Source organism: Pseudorca crassidens, chromosome 9 (genome assembly GCF_039906515.1).
Source record: "Pseudorca crassidens isolate mPseCra1 chromosome 9, mPseCra1.hap1, whole genome shotgun sequence".
NCBI classification, from domain to species: Eukaryota; Metazoa; Chordata; class Mammalia; order Artiodactyla; family Delphinidae; genus Pseudorca; species Pseudorca crassidens.
Window position 1 is genome coordinate 28265737 of NC_090304.1, and position 24509 is coordinate 28290245.

Consider the following 24509-nt stretch of genomic DNA (forward strand, 5'->3'; position numbering starts at 1 on the left):
GAAAGTCACTGTTAATCTCTGTACCCCAGTTTCCTCATTAGTGAAAAAGAGGGCGCGTAAAGCATTTGTTACATCACAGAGTTGTTATGGGAGGCAGATGAAAACATGTGAAACCTCTGAAATGCCGAGTTCCGTATAAATTTCTGATGCTATGTCTAAATTGTTTAATCTTCCTCTGGGAGAAAAAGAGACTTAGAACCCATGAGTTACATCTGCTTTATTAGGATATTGTGAAAGTAATGGGTAATTTCTTTAATTTTGAGCTCCTTACAAGAAGTTGATTCGCAGATACAAGATAGCCTGTCACTGAATAATTACTTCAGTTTCTTCTTTTGGGGGAAGATCCCAGGCATGTCATGGTATAAAAAGTTGGCTCTGTGGACAAGGTACTGTGTAGCTTTTGCTGTACCCAAGTAGGTCAGATTATATCTTAATATAGTTTAAATGCTCTCTGGTATTGGATGTTTATTGACTATTCTATAATAGCAATAGCAATGATTTGGCTATGTTAGGAAGGGAAAATGTATTTCATTGTTTCCACAACATCTCCTTTTAAAATCTGAAAAGTTACATGAAATTTTATTGATATGTATTAGAATTTGGTATTTCTGAGAATCCGGGAAATATAGTCATTTGGGGACTCTGGGGTTTTCCTTTATCTTACATGGTTTTCTTAAGGGTAAAAGGGTCAAGAAGTAACAGCAAGGGCTTCCAAACCAAATATTATTAGGTTATTACTAAATGTTTGTTTGTTTGTTTTTTCCTGCAAGGTGCGTTTATTTTAGCATGTCTGGATCGTGATTTCACACTGAGAAGGAAGCATTTAAGCCCTTGAGACTTGTATAGGAACACTTCTATATAGAACACTTCTCTTACAGATAATGTGTGAAGGTAGATTCCTCAGTGCAGCTGTGGGTTTGTAGTATTTTTCCAAGTCACAGCTAGGCAAAGTGCTTTAGTATCATTTGTGAATGTTTTATACTAAGAATTATGCTTCCAGGGGCTATCTGTAACTTATTTAGGAAACTGTGTCTTTTTTAAGGCCACCATACACATTTTGCTGTAAGATAAAAGAGAAATGACCCCATTTACAGATTTGAATTCTTGGGATCTGGGATCATTTAGTTGCTTTTCAGATGATAATAAATGTTACCAAAAGTACAGTATTTGAGGGTCATCCTAATCAGAGTCTTTTCAAGAGTGGATGCATTGTTCTCTTTTGCATATGCTTGAAAAGGAAACAGCTATGCCTAACAGTTACGGAGGAGAGAGGAGGGATAAATATTCCTTTGAATTTCTGTGAAAAGAGAGCTTGTGGATACCAGCGGTGTGACAGTTGGTCTAGGGGTCCAGAGCCGACTTGTTGACTGTGGGCACATCATGTCATCTCCGTGATCTCAGGTTTTTGTTTTTAAATGTACAATCAGGTGATTCGGCTACATTATCACTTGATTCCTTCCAGTACCAAAATTCTGTGGAGTTGAAGAAAACACTAGATTAGCTTGATATTTTCTAAGTACCCCTCAAGTCATACCAGACTTGTAGTAAGAACAAAATGGTTTTATTTATTTATTTATTTTTTGCGGTACGCGGGCCTCTCGCTGTTGTGGCCTCTCCAGTTGCGGAGCGCAGGCTCCGTACGCGCAGGCTCCGTACGCGCAGGCTCAGCGGCCATGGCTCCGTACGCGCAGGCTCAGCGGCCGTGGCTTACGGGCCCAGCCGCTCCACGGAATGTGGGATCCTCCCGGACCAGGACACGAACCGCCCCCATCCGCTGCATCTGCAGGCGGGCTCTCAACCACTGCGCCACCAGGGAAGCCCCAACAAAATGGTTTTAAAATCTCCCTGTTAGGTTAAATGCAGAACCAGGAGTTTGAGATTGAGCTTTTAGAATGTAAACTAAACTGAATGAATCGGGTTTATTTTGAAGCTCTTTATTCTAGCAGCTTCTAAAGGGAAGGGATTCGCTTAATAAAAAATAATTCCTCAGTCTCCAGTTGAATCCACATGGTGAAAGTTGGTAAGTAAACATTTTGATTTCTTGCTTTGCTATAGTACAGTCTTGTCAGTAAGCAGTGTTCCGACCTGTGCTGGGGAACTCATTTTATGCTTAGACACATGTAGTATTTCACAAGTGCTACTGCTTTCCTTGTCCAGTTTGTTTTAAGCAGGATAGCTGAAGCTCTGTGAAAATCTTTTCATTAAGCATATGTTGAAATAGCATCCAATATATGAATAAGAAATATCTAAGGAAAATACTCTGAGTTAATGTGTATATATATATTCTTTTTCCCCATTTTTTATTTTATTTATTTATTTTATTTTTATTTTTTGTGGTACGTGGGCCTCTCACTGTTGTGGCCTCTCCCGTTGCGGAGCACAGGCTCCGGACGCGCAGGGTCAGCGGCCATGGCTCACGGGCCTAGCCGCTCGGCGGCTTGTGGGATCTTCCCGGACTGGGGCACGAACCCGTGTTCCCTGCATTGGCAGGCGGACTCTCAACCACTGCGCCACCGGGGAAGCCCTCCCCATTTTTTTAGAAAGTCAACTTTAACCAGTAGAAAATTATTTTTAATTGCATTGGAATCATAAATAGTAGTACCCCCATGTCCCAAGAGAATCAGGAAGGGTGTTCTCTGTTTTTGATTTTTAGGATTGTGATTCAGCATTAACATTGCAGCTATTCCTAGGTAAAGTGGGAAATAAATACACCTCGGTTCAGTTTACATTTTTAAGTTAACATGTGATGTGTTCATGGACACAGTGCACAGTGTAACATCCCTCTTTATATATATGTATATGTGTGTGTGTGTGTGTGTATATATATATATAGAGAGAGAGAGAGAGAGACAGACAGACAGACAGAGAGAGATAGATACAGTTTAGGATGATTACGGGTTGTCATTCAGTGACAAAGGGGCCTGTTCCAGGAAATCTTCCTGACCCCAAAGTCATTCTGAATTCTGCAAGGGACATTTGGTGTGAACAAAAGGTACCTCTTGGTTTTCCTGATTGCAGAGAAACTTGACTCGAAACACAGAGTCTTCCAGACCAATCTATCCACCACTACAGGTTAGAAGACAATCCTACCTTCTAGTATGGCGATCAGTATTCCTGTTTGAAAGAAGGTTGATGGAGTGGTTTGTGTTCAAGATTGAAGGGAGCAGACCTATTTTTGCAGTAAATGAGAATATGTACTTCTGAAATGTGAATTAAGATTAGGACTGTGATGTGAGTTTTATTTCTGACTTGGTTTTCTGTTTCCATAGCAGTCCCAATTTCTCATAGTAGCCTCCTCTTAAGAAGTATGCTAATACATATTAGACCATATGATATGGCCCAATTTCAGGTTCAGAAAATATGGTGGCTTTATTTATGGGTAAATAAATTAATCCCAGGGTATGAGTTGGGTGATTTGAAAAACAGCACATATTTAATGAGCTGCAGCTCTGAGTGAGACCCTAGCATATCCCCTTTCAGGCCTGTAAGTAATACTAGGTGGGATTGATGCATAAGGCAAGTAATGTGCTAAATAAGGAGTCTTACTGTCATGTAGGAAAGGATAGTTCACTGGTCATGGTGTTGCTGACGTGCAGTTAACTTTTTTTTTTTTTTTTTGGTGGTACGCGGGCCTCTCACTGTTGTGGCCTCTCCCGTTGCGGAGCACAGGCTCTGGACGCGCAGGCTCAGAGGCCATGGCTCATGGGCCCAGCTGCTCCGCGGCATGCGGGATCTCCCCAGACTGGGGCACGAACCCGTGTCCCCTGCATCGGCAGGCGGACTCTCAAGCACTGCGCCACCAGGGAAGACCCAGTTAAGTTTTTGATCCATTTTCTGTCACTGGTATCTTGGAAGGAGAATTTGTATCCTGAAGACTAGGAGCTAAATGGTTTTGATAGTTGATCCACAAACATTCAACTTTTGCTTCCTTATCTGCAAATTATCTGTTGGATAGATTTTTTCATAACTGGTTTCTCATCTGAGGCTGGCTTTACTCAGGCTCAGAACCATTGTCTCCCATTAAACAGCCAGTCCAGAAAATGCAAAATCATAAAAAGAAAATAATACAGTTACAAAGAATCAACAAATATACTGAAACCAGAAAGCCAAGAAAAACCTAACTGGGAGGCCAAGTCTGTTGTTCAAATCAATGTGTCACATACATCAAAATGAAATATAAAGTATTTAGGGGTAGCCTTTGTCATGGCTTCTCATCACTAGCAGAGATAAGTCACTGAAAGAATATACAGTGTGAACATTTTCTGTGAAGATGATAGAAATGTCAACTTACTTCAGCAGTGGTCTTAGTAGTAATTTTTGGGAATAATTAATAAACATGGAAAATATGCTGTTTTTTCCAGTTATTGGCATTATGTGGAAATGTACTTGGATTGTTTTTTCATGCTTCTGTAGACCAGGGACATAGTTTTAAAGACAGAGAGCATGAAGGCATTTTTATCCACAGTAAGCTACTGGCTGTTGAGGGGTCAGTCACCTCTTAAATCAGTCAAAGCACTTAAATAAATAGCCCCTATGGATATCAACTAAAGTTGTGTCAGTGCTGAGCCAAAGAATTATATTTGTTTTAACATAATTAGATTAATCTATATCCATATGTTTACATATATCATATATTTCATTTTCTGCCTTTATTCTGGCAAAAGATATATAAGTAAATGAATGGTCTGAGGCACTGAAAGAGACTTCTTGAAGTGAAGTGAAAGTGTGTAAATATCATGTGGTTTGGGGAAATGGTGACACGTAAGGATTGAAAAGTCTGTCTTTATACTCTAGGTTGGATTTTTATGCCATATAACCGAACGGTATTAGGGTTAAGCTCTGAGACATTCCATTGGATAAGGAGATGTGGAGTTCATTCCCAGGAAAGGTTTTTATGTTTTATGGAACATTGCAAAATGTTTATTTTATTTTTCATGGACATTATATAAAGGATGCGTATAGCATGGAAACTGGACTATATGGCTGCATAGATCTACTCTATGCTCTCTAGAAATAGATTGATTTGAAGCCATTATCTTTCTGCATTTTTGTTGTAGCTGTTGTTTGACGTGACTTCCTTAATTCTCTTAGGTTCAATTACAATATTAAAAGTCTCAGGTTATTGTTGGGTTTTTGTGTTTTGTTTTTTGTTTTTTGGTGAATGTTCTAATATCTTTCAGCCTCTGAGGGCACTCACATACAAAACTGTAAAATAATTGGAAAATCCCATATCTCTTGGGGACCAGGCCTATATTATCTGAACTCTCTCAGTGATGGGGGCCACATCTGTTAACGTGCACGGTGCATGTTATTCTATTTATAAACTTAATTCACTCATACCTGAATAGATGAATGATTCCCCTGGAGAACACTAATGGTGTTGATAGCACCCGAGCGAGTCTTGTTTTCTCCTTCAATTGGTAAGGATCATGATCCAAATGAGGCTTTCATTTGCTATCAGGCAGGAAAGGCTTTCATTTACTATCAGGCAGGGTAGGAAATAATTAATGAAGCTCCCCCTGGACTGGAATCTATCAAGAGGAGATAGAATCTCTAGGGACTGTAGTAAGATTTATATTTATTTGTTCATTTGCTGTTCCTTATTGGTGTCTTACTGGCATTACTATTGGGAGATGGATAGTAGTTTTAGGATGGTTTACCTAAGATTAACATGACTTTTGATAAGAAAATAGAGACTCTAAGTTCCACACTATCTTATTAGCTTCAGGAGTATCTCTAATTAAACACTTTAAGAAATTAATGTGAGATTTGGAGATTGCAATCTATATTTAGAGCCATGTATTTGGAGGGAGGTTTATCCCATAAATAATGATTCATTTATTCAGATTTCTTGAGAGGATAATGTTGTTTTTCTTGACTTCGCCACATTATATTTAAATTTGTGATCATGTTTAAATTGGTGGATATAAATGTTTACCTTCTAGCAGACCAAGTGAAAGGGTTGGTTGTGATTGATTAGAGAATGACAAGATTGTTTGATGATCTTTTTTTGCAACTTGGCTATTAATCGGTCTAGAAGCTGATTTCAGTATATGTGAAAAATGGCATAGGGAAGTGCATATATACCATATTACCATCTAGATGACACAGGAGTATTAGGGACAGATTTTCCTTCTGGGTTTTTAGAAGTATTCTCAGAGTTCTTGACCTGTTTTCTTCAGATCTGATCCAGCCAATGAGAAGCTAGTAAACTGCTTTTTTTTCTTGCAGTAGCAGCAGGTGATGCATCAGCAAGCTCTGATGCTAAGTGGGGGATAAGGGAGTGGGAGGGAGGGTGGGAGGCAAGGGGCAAAGAGTTATGCCTAAATGAAGTCATTAATAGGATGGCAAAAATAGCTAGATCAGTTTAAAAACTGCTCCATTTGATAGTGTTAACTACTAGTATGTATTAATCCGGGAAATCCAGGACAGTGAATTGATCACTTAGTATTGGTACCAGACTTAGTAGGCATGTGTATGTATATGTCCCAATACCCTAATTCCCTTTGTTCTTAGTCTTTGAGAGCACTCACATTCAAAACCATAAAACTGTTGCTGAGAATTAAAGCTATACGTCTTATTAAAGATAAAACTCACCTTTCCTTTCAGAGCAAGGGATTCTTTCACATCCTCAGAAGATTACAACTTGAAGATTACAATTTGGGCTCTTATATTTCACAGGGGATAATTCCCTCCTCCTGCCTCACCCTCTCATTCTAATACAGAATGTTAATGTGGTAGTGTATTAAAACCAAGACAGAATTAAGCAACCAGTTGAAGCCCTGAGAGTGAATGTCACTAACACAGAGCTGAATGATGTGTTTATGTTGGTTATTGCCGGTGTGCAATTCTTAGAGGAATGGAAAAATCATAAAATCTGTGCAGTAACAAAATTAGAACTCCTTGCTGCTGTCATATGCTCCTTGCTGATTTAGCTGCTGCTCATCCACAGAGAAGAGGTGTCATTTCACTACTAGAATCCACATACTTCACAGGCTGCAAGGCAGTGTGAGAAACAGTGGAGAAAGGGTTAGATTAGACAGATGAAGATGAAGCAAAGTACAGTATTGTAAGGTGTGAATCGTCTTGTGACACCAAACTATATTTACTCACTCAAGGGACTAGTTGACTCTTTGGATGGGAGAGGCTGTTTAGGAATTACTGTTTCTTTTTGGTTTGTCCGTGGTATCACTGTTGGAGATCAGTCTAGCATGGGATAAATCCTGCTGTCATTGCTAAAATAAGCTGAAAATTACATGCTGGAAACATTTTTTTTTTCGTTTCAGTTATGAAAAGCTGTAGTTGTGTTATAAGCTTTGCAAGAGAGATTATGAAGTCATTCAACTTTCAAAAATGTTACTGTACCCTTAAAAGGATTTGAAAAGGAAATAGAAGATTCTAATATAAGTTCCAACCAAATATAAACTTGTTCAAAATAAAGGGTTCAAAGGTTTCCTGTCTGGTTTCCCCCTTTCAGTCTTTCCCCTCAGTTATTAAGCCTATTGCCTTTTTTTAAACCGCAGAGATGGCCACGTAAAATGCTTGCACGCCCAACTCACCTTTGCTTCAACAAAAGCCCCAAGCAGGAAGGCTTCTGCCATCCCAGGTTCACCGATTTCTCAGGGAGAGCTTTTTTTGTGTGATCCAGGTAGATGTCTTGCCATTTTATAAATCAGGTCATGCCAGTGCATACCCAAAAAGCTTCTACGATCACCTGCAATGTAGGTCTGTTATGTTCGGTCATTATGCTAGGTTATTTTCTGCCTATTAGTGAACAGCTGGGATTTTAGAAACAGCTGGATGATTAGTTGTGTATTTTCCATTTTTTCACCCAGATGCTTTATTACTGTGTAGAAACAGCCCCAGTGTGGAATGAGCTGCAAGTATGATAGCAAAAATTTTCCTCTGATGCAACTGTTGTTATTAGGAATGTAATGAAGAAAATCAAGGGCAAATTGTTCACTTTACAAACACGTTGTTAGAGATGACGCACTCATTTCCATTCCTGGACAAAGCAGTTGATTTACCAACTTTTTGAATGCCTCTCGTGATATTCCTTAGGCTACCGAAGCTCTGCTTTGACCGTTACATTTATTTGCTTAAGGGGAAATGTCTATACATGAGGAGAGGTCACCTGAGCTTTCCATTCACTGCTGGCAACGGAAGCTGACAGAGCAGGCAGGCTCCCGGCCTTTCACTCATCAGCCTATTTTTAGGTTGGTCCCTTTGTGACTAACTTCAACCCTGACTAGAGGGGTTGAAATTCGAAGACAACACAGTGTTTTATTATGAACATTTGCACGTTTATAAAACTTTGATATTGTGAAAGGGACAAATGTAATTCACCCACTGTTGTTGGTTCCTCACCCTGGACTAAAATAAGAATAAATAGAGTGCCCTGACTTCTTTCCTTCACCAAGTATTTTTTCAACAGAGGTTTGTTAAGCTCATGCCAGGTGACTGGGCTGTACCTGTGTTCCCAATCTCTAAAGGTACTAACACTTCAGAGAATCACAGTCCACGTAGAAGGATTTTTGAGTTACGGAAAGATTTATTCTTCTCAATAACAGGATTCTTGTTTATTATTACTATTACCCCCTCTCCCCCCTAGAATCTATATGTTTGACTGGGTCTGGTTTCTCCTTAAAGAGCGAATTGCCAGCCTATCATGCTTTAATAATACTTTTTATAAATTCTATCTAGTGTTTGTAAAGTGCTTCCATTTCTGTAATATCTTCTGTATAAACTGCGCAGTAAATGGGACCAAATTCAACTTGCCAATTTTTTAGGATTCTTGCTCATGTAATAACAATAGTCAGTGCTTTCAAACAGTAGAGGTAATCACCTCTACAGAGAGTATTTACTTATTTTAATTCCCAGCATTTACATTCTATTTGATAGCATGTGTTTAAGTTATAACTCAGAGAGGAGGAGAGAAGCAAAGATTTGACTGCAATAATAAACATCTGTGAAACAGTAAACAATAGTCATATTTTTTATTCCAAAGTAGATTTTTTCCAGGACCATGGTTCTTCTGTTCTATAAGAACATTTTTTTTAAGCACATCTGTATCTGTCTTTCTCCTTGGAATGGTATGAGTGCTGTTGATGGTGCATTTTCAAATTTTGACTTGAGTAAAGACCTGAGTTTCTTCTTTGGATAAATGTAAAAAAGCTTGTGCTTCTTGTGGACTAGCTACCTAGGCAAGCCAAATGAAACTGTGTCAATTACAGGCTAGGTCAGGGCAGTTGAGGCCAACTTTTGGGAGTTTTCTGAGGTGCCTTCTGTCTGCATTGCTCAGATCTCATAAGTGTTTGCTCAGATGTCTATTTGCTTTTAGGATGCTATCTGATTTCTTTCTCTCTCTCTTTTTTTTTTTTATTTCTTTCTCTTGGAGTTAAGGCTTTCACATTTGAAATTTGGTTGTAATAACGTGTTTAGCTTTCTCTATCTAGCTTTAATTTCTTCAGAACAACTCAAACTTCTATGAAATATGTCTTAAGGACTATCTTGTTTGTTTTCTGAGTGTTTCAGAACATACATTAGAGACCCAGGCTTTCAGTGTTCATTCAGGCCAAACAACCATTATCTTTAATTGAAGCTCCTTCTAACTTGAAGCCAAAACAATTGGTCGAGGCAGTGAAGGAAAAAAAAAAAAGCCAAGTTGATTGTCTGGCATTGTGAAGTCATTGATTTAGTTCTGCTTCATTAAAGCCGTTAGTATGAAACGCATCCTAGATTCTTTTAAAATTTGGGGAGTTTTCAAGTACTATCTATTCTGTCAGGGAAATACTTTTAATTGTAAAACCATTACTTTGTGGAATTTTTATTTTTTACTTTAGCGAATTGTAACTATTCCTGTGCCTTAGAAATAGGACATTCTGCATACGAAATGCAAACAAACCCATTGTTTATGTGATTTCTTAAAACTAAGATGATTTTCCCTTCACAGTTTTTTCTGAAAGCATTTTCAAACTTTAAAAAGGTATATTTAGCCTAAATTAGCAAATACATAGTTAATATTTGAAGATTTTTTTTTAGCCAAATAGCTGAATTGCTCATTATTTAGTGTGAAGGAGTAAATGACTCTTACAATGTTTTTTTTTTACACATCAGATATTGGAGATGGAAAGACATATATTTATTTACAATTTCTGAAAGAGGCTGAAGGTAACAGCAGAGTGTTTCATGTGGTTCATTCAGAAGTCCTTTAACAGAAGCCAACTGCATTTACCATATATCAGGATTTTTCTATACCTAACCAGAGAGTGTAATTTAGAAATGTGATATTACATTAAGTAGATTACATTTCTGAAATTTTAAAATAAATTCATATTATATAACATTACCTCTATTTAGGGCCTTTAAAAAAAATGTACTAAATTTTCTAACAGGTGCGTGTGAGTGTTCTCAGAATAGAGTTTGACAATTTAAAACCCTATTTCCCTGAATGAGCAATATGTTTTCAGAAGAAAAGTCTCTTTATGTACACGTTTGAATATAAATATATTACTCTGTCTTTAACTTTTATTTTAGATCTTGATCTTAAATTTGGTTTCCCTTTTTCTAGTATCAACTGCTGGTTTCTGTGGCATTAAGTAATCATTAATTATTTGTTCCTATTAGAATAAAATTTTACCTTAAAAATAAGGACTAATAATTTGTACAGATTGACCCATAGAGAATTAGTACATAAAACAGACATTTCTCTTTTCACTGGTCATGTAGAGCCATTTCTCAGTAATTATGTTTTTCTGCTTTTTAAAAATGTGAAACTCACATTATTTTACTAAGTATTTATTGCAATCTGCTCATGCTATTTATCAAAACCTGGCTGTTTGCCATGGAGAAATAAACCTCTTGGCCTCCATAGAATAGTATTAAAAGCATCTTGTAATAAACCTCTCACCAGAAAGATGGTTCCATGGCAGGTATTCAAGGACGGTATTGTAGGCAGCTCTAGGGTACTTAATGGAAAATACAGACAACTTAAGTGATTCAATTTCACTAAAAAAAAAAAAAAAAAAAAAAAAAACCATATTCTTAACAAGTTGAATCTTGCCATAGCTCCAGTCTTTTAAATCACATTGTTGCACAAAATTATTTGTCAGTGGATGGTCAAATGAAAAATTAGGGATGAGGTATAGAGAGTTTTGCTATTAAATAACATTTTTAATTTTGAAACCATTCCTACCTCTGCAAACAAATTCTAATTATAGGAGATGTTTGGTTTTCTAACTGGAAGATAACAAGAGCAAGAAGTTCAAAGTCAGATTAATCATGAATAAGCAGAATTTGCTTTTGTGGTATGTTTCTGCTTGTGGCTATAACACAAACCTATTATCTTATAATTTCTATCATTAGCATGCTAATATCGTCACATTTTAATAACTTGTTAATTTCCACGGAAGCCTAGGTGGTAAATTTAGGTTGTGTGCTTTGCAGCCAGCTACCGGTTAGCAGATGGACAGACATGGTCATAGAATTTGCCACTGTCCACATCACTACTCGTACTATGAACGTATTTGTGATGAAAGCTTATTTTTCGTTTCTTTCTTAGGTTCTCAGAGAAGAGTATTTAATTTTATTTTATTTAAGGAAATCTTTATTTTTTAGGAGAATGTATCAAATCCATCCTTGAAATCGAGATCATGTGGCGATAGAGTGTGTGGGAGAAGTAGTTGTGTGTTGTTCGTAGTTTTGGCCACTTAGGTTGTTTGTCCATGTCCAGATCAAAACATACATACGTTTTTCCTTGATTGGTTGAACTGGTTAATGTGTGCTTCTTATCTGTGTGAAGTGTTTTAAAGGAGACTCATTTACAACTGAGAAAAGAGTCATCATTTGTATTCAAGCTAGTGGAAGATAAGCTTCATACTTCAGACTGGCCTGCGCTACTTAATGACACTGGAAACTCAAGGGGGTGTGATGTGCTCGATGCATTCCAGCAAATTGTAAGAGGTTCTGGAATCATTTGAATTGTGCCTTTATGTTGATGAGGTTGACCAAAGTATTTACTCATTGCTTTTGTAGATGCTGTGCAGATGCTCTTATATATCTTTTAAAAGTACTATTGAAGTGTGTTTATCTCATGCTTGTATTTCAGAGTATAATAAAATATATAATGATCACATGTAACCATGATGGCATGTGATCAATAACAAAACGAGTAACAGACATAGTTAAGGCTTGAGGAGTTATTTTAAATATTTTTTTGAACTAAAATAATATTACCCTATTATATTCTCAATATGTAGAATAGAGAACAGGCAGAGTGGGGGGGGGAAGGTGTTTTGTTATTCTAACTCCTTTTTTCCTATGCATTGTTATCCTACCTCATTATAATTATAATATACTTATATCTGAGTTGTGTTTTTCCCTGATTATAATACCACTGCCTTTTCCTTAGTGTCACTACATAGTTTTTTATTATTCTTTTATTTTTTGCCATGATTTTGTGTCTGTACCACAATCTATCAAATCAATGTGCGTAGTTTTCTTGTTCATTTCAGTATGATGGATATTTTATAGATTGCTTTATTTTTTTCATTATAAATAAAACATATCTTCATGAATATAATATTTAAAAAAAATTTATTTTACTATTTTTTAAAGCTAGCTTCCCAATAGAAGTTGTTTGTTTTTAAATAAAGGGACTTTAATTTTAAGTGCTATTGCAGTCTTTTCCAATATAATATAATATAATATATTAATAATGAATCTAGTGGGTCAAGAAATAAATTTTGAAAATAATTTATTTGCTGTTCTCTGCAGTTTAGCAAACATTAATCATTTAAATATTATCAATAATGTAATGGCTATACACTGACCTTAACTTTGCCTATTCATATAGCAAATTGTTTTAGATGTAAGTGTTGCTTGAGCAGCTCATGACAAAGTGGTTCACGTTAGTTCTCTGGTCTCCTACTGTAAGCAGACTCCTGTACATTTTCATTTGGTTCATGGTAATCAGGATAATTATACATTTGTCCCGTAGTATCCACGGGGGATTGGTTCCAGGACTCTCCTCAGATACCGAAATCCGAAGATTCTCAAGTCCCTTGTATAAAATGGTGTAGTGTTTGCATGTAATCTACACATACCCTCTCATATACTTTAAATCATTACTAGGTTACTTATAATACCTAATACAATGTAAATGCTATGTACATGGTTGTGCATACAATACATGTGCTATGTAAATCGTTGCCAGTGTGTGGCAAATTCAAGTTTTGCTGTTTGGAACTTTCTAGAATTTTGTTTTTTTCCCCAAATATTTTTGATCCGTGGTTGGTTGAATCCAAGATGTGGAACCCATGGATATGAAGGCCCAACTGTATCTCTCTCTTTGTCTTACCTGAAGGGCCTGCCTTCAGCTCTCTAATCTCTCTTAACTCCACCATCACTCAAGCCTTTCATCTGTCCTTAAGACAACTTACTCTTCTGAACTCCTGATCTCTGTATGGCTTGTGAATGTTTTCGTGGTAATTTCATCATGGGATATTGAATTATAGGAGACAGGTTTTATCTCCAGTTCCATTTCTCCTCTTTCTCTATTCTCTTCTTCCTTCTATTCCTTCAACTCCTTTTCTTCTCTCTCTCTCTCTTTTTTTTTTTTTTGACTGAATATCTCACTTTTCACTGACTTGATGTTTCAGTATTGAGGGACAGATTGCAAATGGGAAATGCTCTGCCTACTTCTTCTCACCTTGGAATTGGATGGTCCCTTAGAAGAGTTTAAAACTGTTCATATTCAAGCTAAGCAGCCTGTCTCCTAGTAAGAGAACCAAGCTATGTAGACTACTGAATTTTGTAAAGATTAAATGTTATGTTCTAATGGTACTTGTCTCTGGAAATAATACAGGTTATTCCTGGGAATATTAATTCCTGCTCTTGAAGAATAATCTGTTTGCCTAACTTCTTGGATTCAATATTTTAATGAAAAAAGGCGGGGGGTGGGGAAGAGGAATGGATAATTTTTTTTTTTTCTTTTCCTTGGCAGCTAAAAGCACATTTTTATCTCCTTTTTCCAGGGCTCCTGAAAGAATTTCTGGAATTATTGAAAAACTTTGCTGATTTTAACTCTGAGCCCATAACTCTTCACTGTTTCTTATTATCTGCTTATCTTGGAAATGCTGGTTTTTGGAGAATTGATCCAATTAAATTAGAGCTGTTTCCAGTTATTCCTGGAAGCCCTTCTTGTTTCGGGAAGAAATAGTAGAAATAAACAATTTTTTTTTTTAAAGATTTGAGACAATTTGTAATATCTTGTGGACAGTTTGCCTACTGCATTCCTTCTAATTGTACCTTTCTTTTCAGAGACAGAGGTCTTGGTATCTTAAACCATAACTACAGGGTTTTAAGGGTCAGTCATTTCAATAAAAAGGCTATAAAGCCAGGAGCCAAATCTCAGTTTCTAGAACAAACAAGGAAACAAAGAGATTAGAACATTTTAACTCACTAAGTGAAACAGTGAAATTATGAATAATGCTTCTATTTTTGGAAATTTAGTTGTGTTTGGGGATGACTTCTGTGCACTGGCCTGGCTGTACCAGTTGTTTAAATGTTGAAATTTGTCTATACTGACTGGTATCCAGTGGACTCTGGAGCTTACCAAGTGCCCCAAGATATTGGCCCCTCCCCTTAAATCTCTTCAAGATCCATGAATTAATGGGCAAACTCCTGGCATATCAGGGGACCTCTAAAACTCAGCCCTGTCGCTAAGGCTGTGATCTATCTTAATTGTTCATGCCTTATCAGTTGTGTATATATTTTAAATATCATTCCTGGTCATGAGACCAGACCTCAGGTGATCCAGCAGTTCTAGCATTTTGAGTTCTAGTGTTTCTGGATTCTGTTTCTAGTTCTGACACCAACTTTGGCTTCGGGTATTTTAGATCTATTTACTTTCTCTATGCCTTAGTCTACCCATTTGCATCAGGATCTGAGGAAACCAGACTCATAGAAAGGATTGATAAATACCAGCTGGAGTTTGTCCAGTGCTTAAAGGTTTTAATCATAAATTGGTTTACATGTTAATATGTAGATCAGTTATTATTTTCCGTGTATCAGGCCAAAACTTAGTGGCTTAAAAGAACAGACAGTTATTAGGCATGATTTCGTAGGTTGGCAGTTTGGGTTGGGTTCAGCTGGTTGGTTTTTATTTTGGTATCACCAGAGATCCCACATGTGGCTACAGTCAGCTGAGTGGGCTGCTCCTGGCTGATTGATCCCCGATGGCCTCAAACACAAACTTTAAGTTAATGGGGGTGATCAATCCATGTGCCTCCAGCATTCAGTGGGATAGTCTGTGCTTCTTCACATGGCAGCTGGGTTCCAAAAGTGGCAAAAGAGGGCAAACATGAGGTAAGAACTTCTCAAGCCTTTGCTTGCATCTTCTTTGCTAACATCCCATTAGCCAAACAAGTTACATGGCCAAGCCCAGATTCAAGGGGTAGGGAAACAGAGTTCTCTTTGTCATTAGAGAAGTTACGAAATATTTGTGGTCATTTTTTCATTTGATGACAACAGCACGTAACCAAATTTCTTTTGACAAAGAATCTATCCCAGAACATGGGAATTCCCTTGCAGTCCAGTGGTTAGGACTCAGCGCTTTTTCACTGCCGGGTCTCAGGTTTGATCCCTGGTTGGGGAGCTAAGCTCCCGCAAGCCATGTAGTACAGCCAAAAACAAAAAAACAAACAAAAAAATCTATCCCAGAAAAAATATTTTAGAGATAGCTGTCCTTGTCTATAGAGAGAATGCATGGAAAAAAGAATATTTTAGTTTAGTTCACTTTTCAAACTCTCTTCTGCCTAGTGCACCTTGGGACATTATGGACTCTGGGTTATATGTGCTTGTGAAGGAAGTCGTTTATAACAAGTGCTTTAAAGTTATTTTTTATCTCTATTAGGTTTTTTAAAAAAATTCCTTCCTGAGAGAATTATAAACTTCAAGAGATAAAGGACTGATTGCTTCTTTTGGTATTCTTTCCCAGTCTGGTAGCCTGCACATAGTGTTATTGGCTAATCTGTAGCCTCCACTGACTAGACATAGACAAGAATTTCACGTTAAGCATGTTTACATCATTTTGTTATGTTTGCTTGTGCCTCAGTGCTTTTTAGCGGTTGTTTAAAATAATTATTTGAAAAAATAAATCTTTGCATTAACGTGAGCTGCTTATTTGTGCCTTGAATTTTGAGCCAAGAACATTGGTTTCTACTGTGAATTTAAAGCTTATTTCTTGTGAAATATGATAACTCATGTCCAACTTTGGATCTGTCGTTTTACATGCAGCACACTTGAATTTCATCAAACGCTGGCTCAATTCTGTCAGCCGCCAATGAAACATCTGGTAGTGTAATGTGCTCAACTTGATATCTGTTGAGTAAAGTATCAATCTTGTAACAAATTTTCAAGTGATTTCAGAGCATTCTTATTGGCTAATTACTGATATCAATAATAATTATGTTAAACTTGGTACTTCTCTTGCCATGTTATAGTAGATGTCTGGCAGTCATAGAACAAGGAAGCTAATATTTTTTCTAATGTACCTTTGAGGAAGTGACTTAAGGATTACTATATTGTTTCCTCTCCCTATGGTATTAAGATGTCTTTCCAAATGCATATGATAGTCTAATCTATCAGCAAATCATTAAATAATGTTACAGGGACTTTGGAAGGTATTATTGGTAGAACAGATAAATCCATGTATTATAGAAAAGTTCTCATCACTACCCATAGTCATATAATAATAGTTGCTATAATTAATAGTAGTCATATAATACTAATTCTCTCCTTTGCTGTGGTGTATAGACAAGTATATGGTTGCATCTTTTTCCCTTTGGCTGAAAGGTCTAATTTCCTTGTTCCTATCCATAAAAGATTTTGGATGCTTCCTTTGCCATATTTAAATTTTATAGCTGAAAATTGCCTTTTAATTTCCAAATAGCTGTTAGATGGCAAAGTCAGTGCTTTGGGTAACGTTAGGATTCTTTAATAATTAAAGGCAGTTCTTTTCTTTGGATGCTTCCATCAATGAAATTTCTTGCAGCAGTCACTTTTCCATATACCTAAGGCAGCAGAGCTCTTATAATGTTCTCTGGATGTATATAGATTAAATTTTGAATCATAACAATAATAATAAGTAAAGTTTTCTAAACACTTTTTTTTGGCCAGAAAATAGGCATATCCACTACTTGGTGTGAGTGATTTCATTTAATACTTCATTTCTCAGGGATTTCTAGGGGAAGATCACAAAAATTATAAGTGCATATTTAATGAAAGAAGACAGTAGTAATCAAAAGTTTGCCTTCTGTTTGGTTTCATAGCATTTATTTAACTTTTCATAAAGAAACACATACCATGCTTATAGGTCAATTTTTGTGTGCTCTTTGCCCAGTGATGTGATTGCTAATATTAAAAAGTCAAAGAAAAGATGTCCAGGAAATAGGGACCTGTCCCTGATGACAGGGACCAGGATTGAAGGATCTGGAAGAATTTTCGATATGGCATATTTGTCAAAAACAGTTGGGTAGGCTTAGATTTCGGTATCCTTTGCCATGTTGCTGGTACTTTCAGACATCTCTTTTTTATCACTGTAAAATGTGAAAAATCGCATTTCAAAAGCAAGAAGGGAGCAAGAAAGTGTTTTCTTGGACCACTTACTGCTGCACTGCCCTCATCTACATTGGCTGTCCTGTTCATGATGTCTTCCGTACCTCAGTCTTTTCCCTTCTGATGGTGGACACCATTGAATTTTGATCCTCTCACTTATCCAATGGTTGTGAAGGAGCTGAACTGATCAGTAGGTGAAGCACTCAGGAAATAGGCCCCACTCTGGAAATCTAACTCATTAATTTTATTATGGTAAATGTTAAATGCTTGCTAATGTATCTTGGAAAATATGGCAAGATTAAACCAATACCTGTTTTTTCTATTTATTATTTTTTTCTTTTAAAATCATCTCTATTGTGGTATATATAGTGCCTGTACAATAAGCAGTATCTACCTCAAGTGTACAAGTCAATGAATTTTGACAAATGTATACACCTGTGAATCCACGACTACAATCAAGATGCAGACATGACTCCAGCAACCAATGAAACCTGCTTTGTGTCACTATAGATGAGTTTCACAATTTCCAGAATTGTGTATAAATGGACTCTTGTTTCTGGCTGCTTTCCCTTAGCACCATGTTTTTGATTCATCTATGTTGTTGCATATATCATTCAGCAGTTAGTTTTTTTCTTTTTATTGCTGAGTACAATTTCATTGTATGGACATACCACATTCCGTTTAATCCATTCACCTCTTGGTGGACATTTAGGTTTTCTAAACCCTGTTTTGATGTTCTTTTTTTTTTCCCCCCGCCAAATCTTGTTCTTAGTGCCACCCACTAATTATTTCATGTCCTTAAACCTAAATTTCGTTCATCTTTTGTCATTTACTCTACTACTTGGCTATATTCTTTATATACTACAAGAAATCAATCTACCATTAAAAGTTTATATAGGATATGTATATTTCAGTAGAATTACTTAATATTTTTAAAAAATCAGTTCTTAATGATTTCTTTCTGAAACGAAGTGCTTCTAATCAAGAATGTGTATTCTTTTTCTCCAGAAGTCACTTTTATCTCTGGGCCATTTTTGTTACTTTGATGGCAGCAATGATGAGGATTTCCCTAGAAATACATGCTGACATATAGGTAGACCAGCAGTCCGCTGACAGAGCACTTCCTTGCTTCAAAGAAACAGTACATGACAATTAGAGTGATTTCAGTTATAAAAGTTGGTAAATGAAATGCAGAGTTTTCTATGTTCCCCATTTGAAATATAAACTCTTTGAGACTTTCATTAGTTTCTTTAAAGTAACAATCTTCTTCTGCAAGTTATACTAATGGAGCGAGCTGCAGCCTCTCCACTGAAGCAAATTTTTGAAGACCAATTTTGCCTCTGCCCAACTTAGTTTAGCTACTGAAGTTAGGAGCAACATGAGTTTAGGAGGACTGTTCTTTTAAATCTTTCTTTTAGATCATTTCTTTTAAACATCCAGACTTAATGTCTAAGTACATTCACATTTTTAAGTTCTCTGGGACTCCCTTTGTTCCTGTTCTCTCTTCTCTTTCTCTCCAGTTTTCTTTCTCCTTCATTTTTCATCTGCATTTCCATTTCTCTCTTTTTCTTCCTATTCCCTCTCTAGCCACAGGTTCTCCAAGGAAGGACTGAGCACCACAAGAGAAATTCTTTCTGCTCTGCTTTGACCATCTTGCCTATGAAATTTTGCTTTCCTAACCCAGAAATCTCAAAGATGTTGCTAGAGTGAGTTCTGTATCCTATACCCTGGCAAAGCTTCTAGAACCGGTCCCAGTGGGATTTCTGTTTTAGAAGCTGCCTTAAGATCTTTGTAGCATTGTTCAGTTTGCTTTCCTAAAAGAATTTCAGCCAAATGCATCTCCTTAAAATGTTTTGCCAAAGTATGTGACCACTTCATCAGTGTAAAGATTATGTATATAAAAATACAAACATATGTGTGTGTATGTATATACTTGAATATATATATATACTCACACACACAACTCTAAACATATGTATATCTAAACAACTAAGTAAGTTCCCTTAGGCACCTTCCTCTTCTACCCCAAAAGCACTTCCTTCCTCCCACTCATAGTTGCTTTGACTGCACTGACTGTGTAAGGCTCCTGGGATTCTATCTCATTCCATATCACGTTCAACTAATCATGTATTCTTTAGCTTAGTTGTGATGATATAACAATTAGGCAGTTGTACTTGTGCTTCCAACTGCATATTGGGACCCTGGTGAACCAGTTGGCTAAGTGGAGGGGTGAGTGAGGCAGTGGGAGAGGTAGGGGAAAAAAGGTATGGATATGCTGGCGTAGGTGATCTTTGAGCATAAATAAAAGAAAATTGCCATTTTTAATTTGATTTACAACCCTATTAGCAATGACTCTTATAGCAGGGAGAAAATATATCAGACTTGGTTAGTGGACATTTAGGGTCTTGTAAAATTGTTATAATTTGATAGTGTCACTGATCTTAAACTTCAAAAAGACCACTCATAGCATATGGTATAATCGTTCATTAATTCAGTCTTCCACTAATACTTGAAGTGAGCCTATACTGTATGAAGACTCCTGTGCTGGGACAGTGGCATGCATGAAGCATGCTCTTTTTTTTGGGGTGATATGAAAATAGATGTATTTAGAACTAGCACCACAACACTTCACTAACATTCTTCAAAAGGTCACATCTGACATCCCATTTAAATCTTTGATTTTTTTTTTCATGATCTTCTACAGGTCTCTCTTTATTAGACTGTGGCTTCAGTTTCAATGAGGCATACACTTGACTTTAATGTGTATTCCCATCAAAGTCTTTGGCATTAGTGTATTAATTTATCATTCAAAAAACTCTTAGTGAGTACCGATAGGCACTCATTATGGGCCAAAAAATATTTGATGTTATGGAGATGCATAGAGATCAATAAGATACTCAGTCTTACACCTTGAGCTTACAGTCATGTAATAGAGACAGATTTGGGAACAAATCATGTTATTTACTGTGACACATGTGAATGGGGCTATGAATCCAGTGCCATGGAAATCTTAAATTCCCCGTTGACTTGGTATTTCTTTTATACCAGAACTTTATTGAAAACTAATGGGGGGTGGGGAAGAAAACTAATTTTGTCAGCTAAACCCAGTCTATTATTTTAGGAAAATTTTTGTTCAGAGGAAAGCATACAACTTTGATCTTATTTATTTTAAACTGTTGCAAATATGTATTTAGAACTGTAGGTTTAATATTCTTTAAATTTTGTACCTTATTTTTGAAATAATGGTGCTACTGGAAAGAAGCATTTTATATTTCATATTTAGAGAGATGATGGGAGAAATTGATTAGCCTTGAGTGAAAGCAGGGATATTCTCACCAACGATGACATATTTTCTTTGCATATGATTCTAAAAATTGGATATTGACATTTACAGTGTGGGGGGGTCTGTCTCTGTTAATCTCCATGATTTCTTCATGTATCACTAACTTGGTATTTCATCAGCTGATTATTATATTGCTCATAGAGATACAGCTTTGGTTGTCTCTCAGCATCTGTCTCTTGCAACGGTGGAATTTCACTTATGGCATTTTACTCTTCTAGGTAATTGAATTAAATGAGAAAGTACCTAATCAATTGCTGTGTATTCTCTCTTTCCTCTCTCTCTCTGACATACACACACACACGCACACACACACACACACAAAATGTAATATAATGGGCTTCAGTTAAGTAATAATAATGTAATTCTCCTCATAGGAAATTTCTAGGTAAGCAGCTCAATTAAGCATTTGTTTTTAAGTTTCTGCTCTTGGCTTCTGGGGGATGGCTTTTGGACAAGGTGTTGTCTGTTTGAGTCTCAAACGGAAGAGACGTTGTCTGGTACATTGTAGACTGTGTCTGACTGGTCTGATGTGGAGCCTAATGAGAAGGCTGACCTCATATTTCATGATTGTAGCATCAGTTTTGCCTCTGAATTAAATCAGAAAAAACGGCCTCAGTTCCTCTGTCTAAAGAACATTATCTAATACTAACTAATCTTACCTTGTCTTCCTCCTCCATGGTTTCCCACCTGCGGTTATTGAATGCTGCTTTTTTTTGTGGAGCAGGTGAGAAGGCAGAAGACAGAGAGTCAGTGAAGTCAGAGCATGCCACAACCAAGATAACACATGCAAAGTGACTAAAATGGTACCCAGTGCATAATAAATGCTCAGCGTTTGTTTAGTATTACGATTATTATCCTCATCACTCCACTTTGCTTTTACATGAATGCCTCGTGATTGTCAGATTGAATAGTTTAAGTATTTCTCCACCATTCCTCATAATCATTAGCAATAGAAAATGTTCACCTTTGACTATATCAATTGACAAATGTAAGAAAGATAACAGTATCTTTCCATATTTTTGTGGTATATCTGATACAAATGGTACTGAAGCATATTCAGGTCTGTGTTAGTTTCTTATTGCTGCTTTTAAAAATTACCACAGATCTGTGTCTTGAAACAACACAAATTTACTGTCTTATAGTTATGGAGATCAGAGTTTCGAAAATCAAGGTATCAGCAGAGTTGCATTCTTTCTAGAGACTCAAGTGGAGAATCTACTTCCTTGCCTTTTTCAGCTTTTAGGGGTTTCCCACATCCCTAGGCTCCTGGCCCTCTTCCATCTTCAAAGCCAGCAGTCACATCACTCCAGCGTCCATTTCACATCGCCTTCTCTTACTCTGACCCTTTCAACTCGCGCTTACAAGTATCCTTGTGATTGCACTGGGCCCATCTGGATAATCCAGGATAATCTCCCATCTCAAAATCTTTAACTGAATCACATCTACAGAGTCTTTCTCACAAGTTCTGGGAATCAGGATGTGAATGTATTTGGGGTCCATTATTGTGCCTGATGGAAGTTCCAGTGAAAACCATGACCATTACCTGTTGAGTAGAATCACAGAACTTGAGATCTAAAAGGTACATTAGATCAGTCATTTTAGAGATGAGGAAACAAAAACGTAGTAGGTAAGGATTATACTACCTGGGACTAAAACCCAGGTCGTGAATCTCTAATCAGATGACTTTTCCAGTTTGTATGCAGCATTTCTTAAAACTGTGCCCATTGGCCGATTAATTACTTTTTTTTTTTATTAAGAAGCCATGTTATAAAATTCCAAATAGTAGTTTTAGACTGAATTTGAAGCCACTTTGGAATTTGAAGCCACTTTGAAATCTGAAGGCAGTTTATCCTCTTGGACTTCATTTTTGACACATTTAACAAAAGAGCTGGATACTTCAAAATTAGTTCAGTGACTTTTTTTTTTTTAAAGGGAAAAATACTTAAGGTGCTCCCAAGAAGCTTATAAAATGTATAACTGCGGCTCCAGTCGAAATTGTGAAGCCCAGAATTCTTCCACTTCAGAGGAGAAAAATATGATCTTTGTGAATACTTCTCATTCAGGCCACAATTAAGAAAATTCCATACTAAACAGGGTAAACAATTGATTTTTATGAGAAGTGGGCATGATTAGAGCTATGCTATTGCTTGTTTAGATTGACTATTTAATGGACTGTTTAGAAAACTCACAGTACCATTTAATTTCCTACGTTTCATCTGTGTAGTATACCAGGATGCTATAGTCAATTAGAACAGTGTGTTCTTATGTACAATATATATGGTTTTTATGAAGCTCACCCAAGGATAAAATAAATTAGAAACTGGCTCGCTGCCTCTATTTCATTCTTCTTTTTTACTCTTTCTGAAGTTTGAATTTTTACAGTCTACAGAGGATGCATTTAGTCATTTTGATGCTGTTTTATTTTCTGGGCTGCATTTTAGAAGATGACCTGAAAGATAGACAACTGATCTTCTCATTTGTATTCAGTAGACATTACCTAACCAAATAAGCAAGGGTTTATTGAGCATCTCCTGTGTTCAAAGAACCATGCTGGGGATATCAAGATGAATTAGACACAACTTTTTATAATGGGAAAGCCATCAACTTTGAATTTAACTTTAGTTCCTATTTTCTCTCTAGCCCTTAGTAAAAGTCAGACTGTGAGCAAATACTTAACTGCTTTAAACTTCCGAAAGTGGGAAAATGAGACCTATCTCCCAGGGGGGTTACAAGGATTAAACTGAGGTAATGCATGTGAAAACACCAAGTACAGTACCTCATGCAGAGCAGGTGCTTTATAAATGTTCGTTTCCATCTTCAAAGAGCTCACAGCCTAGTAGGAAAGGTGAGCTATCTATAAATAACTGTAATACAAGGCAAAAGTCATAAGTGGCGTGAGAGAGGTCCAGATAAGGAGCTGTTGGAGGTCAGAGATGAACTATGTTATGGGGTTCAGAGAGGGCTTCTTGGAGTGTTTTCATGGCATCTTAGCTGGCCCTTAAAAAAGAGAGAGAATTTAGACATGTCAAGATACAGGCCCTGTGATCTGTGCTCTGTCTCCCGGTTGATCTCGCACTAGCTTGCTTTCTGTGCCATATCTTGTGCATTATCCAGTGCTCGCGTTTTCCGGTTTTATCTCTTTAGATCTGACTTCTGGCTGTGCTCATATATCATCAAGGATTAATATTCTTTCCTTCAAGGGCACTCTGTCTGGGCTGTTGCTTTTACACTTTTCAGAGTTATATGTAATATAAATAGAATAATTTTATTTGTTTTTAAGAGACAAGTCATTTTTCCTCTGAAATAAATAACTTCTGATAGTAAGATGGACCCAATTAGAGTAATTTCATGTGGTTGGTTGGCAGAGATCTAAGCGAGTTTTTTGGGGAGCCCTTGAAGGGAATTATTCATGACCCTTGGAATCAAGATTTTTCTTTCAGAGAAAAAAAACAATTGTCAGACTTATTTTTCTTTTAGATGTGTGATGCTGGAAATCCTCTCCACTGTTGCCCACGCAGCTGCTTCCATTTGTGCTCTCTGCATCATAGTC

At 36.8% G+C, this 24509-nt stretch overlaps 1 protein-coding gene across 1 annotated transcript in view; it reads left to right on the forward strand.

The window, feature by feature from the left end:
• KCNA4 (potassium voltage-gated channel subfamily A member 4) overlaps positions 1-24509 on the forward strand; it is an 865487-nt gene that overhangs the window by 284083 nt on the left and 556895 nt on the right. The gene's annotated exons all lie outside the window — the stretch shown is intronic.